Source organism: Varanus komodoensis, unplaced genomic scaffold, assembly GCF_004798865.1.
Source record: "Varanus komodoensis strain SLA01 unplaced genomic scaffold, ASM479886v1 scaffold32, whole genome shotgun sequence".
NCBI lineage: Eukaryota > Metazoa > Chordata > Lepidosauria > Squamata > Varanidae > Varanus > Varanus komodoensis.
This window is the reverse complement of record NW_025335798.1, coordinates 2,876,885-2,883,055: the sequence shown is the minus strand read 5'-3', so window position 1 is coordinate 2,883,055 and position 6,171 is coordinate 2,876,885.

The window sequence follows — 6,171 nt, the reverse complement described above, 5'->3', positions numbered from 1 at the left end:
GGACTTCCGGCTTTTAGTCCCCACAAAGCCATGAAGCTCACTGGGCTGCCTTTGGGCCAGTCACAGACTCTCGACCTGACCTACCTCACAAGATTGTTGTGAGGATGAAATAGGAGGAAGTCTGTATAAGGGGAGGGAAGGAGGGGAGGGGAGAGAACCAAGGAGAGGCGAGGGAAAAGAATGCAGCATAGCAAGCCTGTGTGCACTCTCTCCCTGGCTGGGGAAAGCTCTTTCTGACGCTAATGCCATGGACGTTTTGCTGACATCACCACTAGCAAGCGGCCTCTTTCTCCTGGAATCCCGCACGCGCCTGCGCACGCGCGCGCATCCACAGAGCTGGCCCACTTGATCCCAGGCAATAAGCTGATTAGGACAGACGCACAGAGCAACAGATGCCGGTGAGGCTGGCCAGTTAAAGGGGCACTCACCTCATTCGAGGGAGGCCGCATGCCGGGGCGCAGCTGGGTCAGGCCCTCCCAAGAGCCGGGCTGGGAGTCCCCCGTGGTCTCAGCCAGCCTTCAGGTGGTTCTCAGGGCTGCCGACTGCCCAGGGCCTCTCGGCGGAATCACACGGGGCACTGGCTGCACATACAAGTTTGCCGATCTGCTTTGCAGCTTAGAAGGAAAGGGCTGAGGCTGCCTGCAGAACTGTTTGTGTGTGTTTTAATTTATATAGAAGTGTTTAATCCTTAAGATATCTTCAATTTGCTTTGGTATTGTTTACAATGGTTTTAAATCTTTTTATACTGCCTTCAGAATTTCTTTTTCTAATCTCCTCAAGTTGATTCATAAAAGTATGACAAAAGGATATATAATACCAATTAAGTAAAACTGTAGCCTTAACAAGAGACCCAGAAGCCATCTATTACTATTATTACATGTATACCCTGCCATTTTTCCTCCTGTAAAGAACCCAAGGCAGCTTATGTAGTCCTCCACTCCATTTTATCCTCACAACAACCTCCGTGTAAGGTAGGCCAGGGAGACTGACTGCATGGAGTCACCCTGCATTGAATCACTGGGAGACAGGGGGTGACTGGGCCAAAGTCACCTAGGAGTGGGGACTGGAACTGGGATCTTCCAGGTCCCCAGGCCAACACCCCTACCATTATGTGGCATTGGCTCACTAGGCAACCCCTTACTGATGCAGGAAAACTGCTTTAATAGGTGGTCATCCAGCCTCTCCTTAAAAAACTTTTAACATGTAAGAGGCAGTCTGTTCCATGGCCAAACAGTTTGGATTTTCACATACTTCTTTCTAAAGTTTAGCTGCAATTCCCATTTTCTTATTTAAACCCTTCCATCCAGGTCCACTCCCCTTCAGCAACAGAAAAATAATTTGCTTCACCATCTATATTACAAGACCTTGAAAGATCTGAAGATAACTATCATATCACTTCTTAATTACAATACTAGTCTGCTAAAAAGAAAAATTAAAAATTAGAGACAATTTAAACCCTAAAAGAAGGGAAGCACTTTTTCGCTTTCGCCATCATTCAGGAGAGTAGGGGCCATTGGGAGCCTGCACTTTTCTGCTCAAGTCAAGCCTGGCCAACCTGGCCTGACCAACCATCAGCAGCAGAGAAGAAGCAGCAGCATCCTTCACTTCCCTTCCCTGTCGGAATGAACTCACCTCCAACTGAGCGTTGCCCTGGGAGTGCTGAGATGAGGGGGAAAGGCAGTTCTGCCCCCCTTCACTGGCCTAAGGAGAAAGAGCCTCCTCAAGGGGAGACCAGTGGAGACTTGAGTGCATTTAAATGCCTAATGCCACCTTGTTTTTGAAAAATTGGTCTCCTTCCACTCTCTTTCCCTTGTCTCCTCTGGCATTTCAGTTTGCAAATCTGATGGCAGGGCCTCCCTCCCTCCCTGTTTTTTTAATTAATATGAGCTTTTAACTTTGGGAGAGAGTAATTGCCTGAAAACAGGAATAAAAATACGGGAAGTAAATACAACTAATAAAATCTAAAAATAAAATATCAAGTGGCATCACTTATTATTACTATATTACATTTATACTCCTCTTACAAGGAAACCAAGGTGGCTTACCAGATTCTCCTCCTCTCCATTTTATCCTCACAACATCCCTTCGAGGTAGGTTAGGTTGAGATTCAGTGACAGGGTCAGAGTTACTCAGTGAGCATTATGGCTTAGTGGGGACTAGAATCCAGATCTCTAATCCCAGTGCACCGCTCTCAACCATTACACCACACTGGCAAGTAAAAGTAAACCAAAATGTCAAGATCTTTAAGGCGCATTTAAAAACAGGGAGGGAGTTGATCGTACCTCCCATAGGAAGACTTCTCTGTATAGATGTGATCAGTACTGTTATCTTCTTGTTAGCCACCTTGCATAATTTAAAATAGAAAACTGGGATAAAAGGTGCCCTTGATGTATGAGTTCCAAGGCCCAGCAACCTCCCCGTGTGACTGCCTGCCCAGGGAGAAAATGCTTTGATGACCTGCGTGTGTCTTGAGATTAAGTGATGCAGGTCACCCGGGACGTCAACACCGTGGGCAGAGCAGAGCCTGGTTTGTTTTGCAGCTCCGGAGACGTCTGTCCATGGGCAGCAGGCAGCTGGCACGTGCGCTTTTAGCCAAGGGAGTACAAGGGTCAGTGGCACTCTCTCCTGCTATGCCTTTGAGTGATCATCTTCCAAAGGAGGATGTGGCTGCTGAGTGCAGGGAAGGTTTCAAGCAGTGCAACCTGTAGCAGCAGAGAATGCAATGGCCTGCCTATCCTATGGCAAGAGCCTCTCCCTTAGCAAGCAGGAATGGGGTGTGTGGAAAGCTATTTTCTCCTGTCACCACAGCTGGGCATGCTGGGCCCCTCTTCACACAAATGCAAACTGCAAATTGCGGGGAGGGGGCGACCTCCGCAGTTATTTGCATATATCCAAGTGCTGCCTAAATAATATTGTTTAATTTGATGTACCCAGTATCTTAAACTGCAAACCAGAAGGCAGGACCTATCTTTTGTTTTACACACACACACACACACACACACACACACACACACGAAATAATAGCCCCCTCCCCTTTCCACTGGAAATAATAGCCCCTTCCTCTCTCCACCCCCTCCCCAATGGGCACTTCCATCTATAGAGAAAAGGTACCTCAGGAGTCAGTGAGGCTGGTTTATTTATCAGGAAGACTGAGGCAGCTGGGGGGGAGCAAATGGTTATTTATCAATTTATTATTATTACTAGGGAAGGAGGAAGACCTTGTGGCATTTTCTCCTTCAGGTGTGAAAATCCCTTGACTGGCCTTCGGTAGGGTGCCCATTTCTGGTGGCAGGGAGGCATCATTGGCTGCCCTGCTGCAGGCAGTGAAATGTCTTGGGCTAGCCCAGAAGCCTGGAGACCACTACAGACCCCGGCCACGCCATGCCCCCAAAAACACGCCCTTCCTGATCCGTAATGACCTCCGGCATTCCTGCTGTCTAGTTCACCCTTCTCCCAGCCCACCCCTTCTCCTCCGGGTGTATGGAAGGGCTGAAGCACACAGACAGTTTGCATTCTAAACACCCAGGAGACACGCAGGCAGAGCAGTGGTAGGGCCAAGGAGATACCCAATTAAAGAATGATGCCAGGAAATGATACCATGGTGATGTTCCCATAGCAACCAGGGATGCTTTGGTTAAGACAATCGCATTCTTTGGTCCCTGTCTGAAAAAGTACAGCCTTGAACATCTCTCTTGGAGGTGGTGGTTGTTCCATGTGCATGTATCTTCAGTCTCTGTCTTACAGACACGCGCGCACACACACACGCAGAGAGAGAGAGAGAGAGAGAGAGAGAGAGAGAGAGAGAGAGAGAAGTGCGCGCGCGCACACACACACACACACTTTTCCCAGCAGGGGTACCATCGCCACCATGCAGCAGGGGCTCGTTCTATTATCTGTTCGTCTTTGACCCAGCCCAAGCCCAGCCGCCAAGTGCGGTGCACGTTTCAGTCACTAAACGACAGCTCAGAATAGACTGCAGCAAAATCCAGCCAATCAGCAAGCAGGCTTTCCCCAGGCCCATGCGGTGCATGTCTTATTCACAATTTTTCGAAAGGAATCCCTAATGAGGTTCCCGCCCTACTACAATTAGCTGCCGCAGACTGGAATGGGGTGCGCATTTCCCCCACCCCCCCTTCACCCTTCTTGTTTACTCCATAGCAGATGAAAATGCAGAATAAATGAATGGATGTACAGCATAGAGGGAAGGGAAAGGAAAGAAAAGGAGCCGCATTGTCGCCTGCCCAGTCCCCACATCTGTCTGTTAGGTGGTTGGTTTGTCCTTTTGAGCACATCTGTCTGTTACATCTGGCTGCAAGCTCAGCCAACTGGTTTGATAAAATATGCTGCTGGCTTAATCAGAGATCAGGGGTGGGGGGAATCTGTCCTGAGTTGCTTCTCGCTTGCTCTTGTGCCTTGTGAAATTATCTAACAAGGAACTATTTATGGGGGCAGGGGGAAGTGGGCCACAGTTATCCAAAAACATAAGCTATCATTTTCATTTCTAGTCTAATAAGGATTAGTGGGTCGTTTATTTAATTACAAGGATCTACAACCAGTATTTTAACCTGAAAGGGTTTTTGGCAAGGGCATGCCTGTGGTTTGTCTGGACTAACATAACAAGCACAGCTCATCAGCGGTGAAACAAAGACCCCTGGAGAATGACAGTGATTAATCATGAATGCCATAGAAGGATATCCTGGTGTAAGATAAATTGAGGCCATTCTGGATAAAGAGAATTAACCCTGCTCATTCCAGTGTGATTTACATCCTGCGGTGGGGGGAGAATTGACAAATCCAAAACTGCATCCATCAGTGGTGCAAGGCATCAGACTGAAAGATGTATGAGGCTGGTGTACTCCACCGCCCTTCAAGCTATTTCCCACCTGACTTGACTGTCTTTACCTTCTCCTGTCAGCTTCAAGTTCCCCTCCAGAGGGCCTCCTTCAAAGCTAAGTGAAGCATTTCCGTGGGGGGTGGATGATGCTTATATTGATCCTCTGCACAAAGGCAGGGAAGCCAAACAGTATCATTTTAACCATCAGCTCTGCAATGTGAGGGGCTTAGAAGAAGCTACAAGAATTTAGGAGCCACAGCAAATGTACTGAGCAAAAAGCACTCACTATCCTCCTAGGAACCATTCTTGTCCATTTTAACCCTGAGTTTGTAATGACATTGGCATCACGTCGGTATTCGCATCAATTAACATCAATTCTATGTTTTCACCAATGCATTCAGCACCTCTAAAGAGAAGGTTTGAAATAGAACTTTTAATCACATTGCCATAATTCTTAATGGATTAAAATGTGGCATTTGCAGAAAGGCAAAGCTATGATGAGAAGTATGTATGCTACTTGAATTACCTTAATTTGCAGTTATTTGGGTAATTTGGCTTTGGGGCATCATAGAATGATAGGATGATTATGAAGTGCTTACTTTAACTGTCAGTTAAAGGAAGCATCTCCCCGCACCCCACACACTGTTGTTTGTGGATGGTCAGTTTGGATTTGGTCCATGAGCAAAAATAAAAATACCAAACCTTTGCTCAGATTCAGTTCCTTTTTATGAAGGTTCCAGGACAAGAAGACTGACCATATGTAAATGGTGGCCTTTGTTTCACTTTGTGCAATTTAAACAAACAGTCATCATGATTCACATGAAGCTGCTGAAATTAGGAAGAATCTGGTGAGATCCATCACTTTCAAAATCCTGATCCAAACTTCCAAAATCTACCCTGTTTTCTTAATAAATGACTGACAGCTGTCATAATTACATGAACAGGCATTGTGCAGTCTTACAGAGTCTGCATTTTTGCAATCTTTGCCCTCATTCCATGACAAACCATCTCGGCTCATTTAAGAGGACCCTCTTCCTTAGGAAGAAGTGACTGGAGACAAAATTCAACCCATGAGACTTCCCAAATTTCTCCCTTCCATTGCCTATGATCCAAACAATGCCCCCTCTAGCATTACTCACCTTGCCCTCTTGGTCCAATGCTGAGTCATACAGAAATGATATTTAAACACACACACCACCTCCTAGTGGGAAAAGCAACAGCACCTCTTCCAGCTCCCTTCACTGCTTCATTTCACTCTGTTTGCACAAACCAAATAATGTAAACTATTTTGTTAGAACCAAATGCTTAACAGTAGTGGCGGGGGGGGGGGGGGGGGG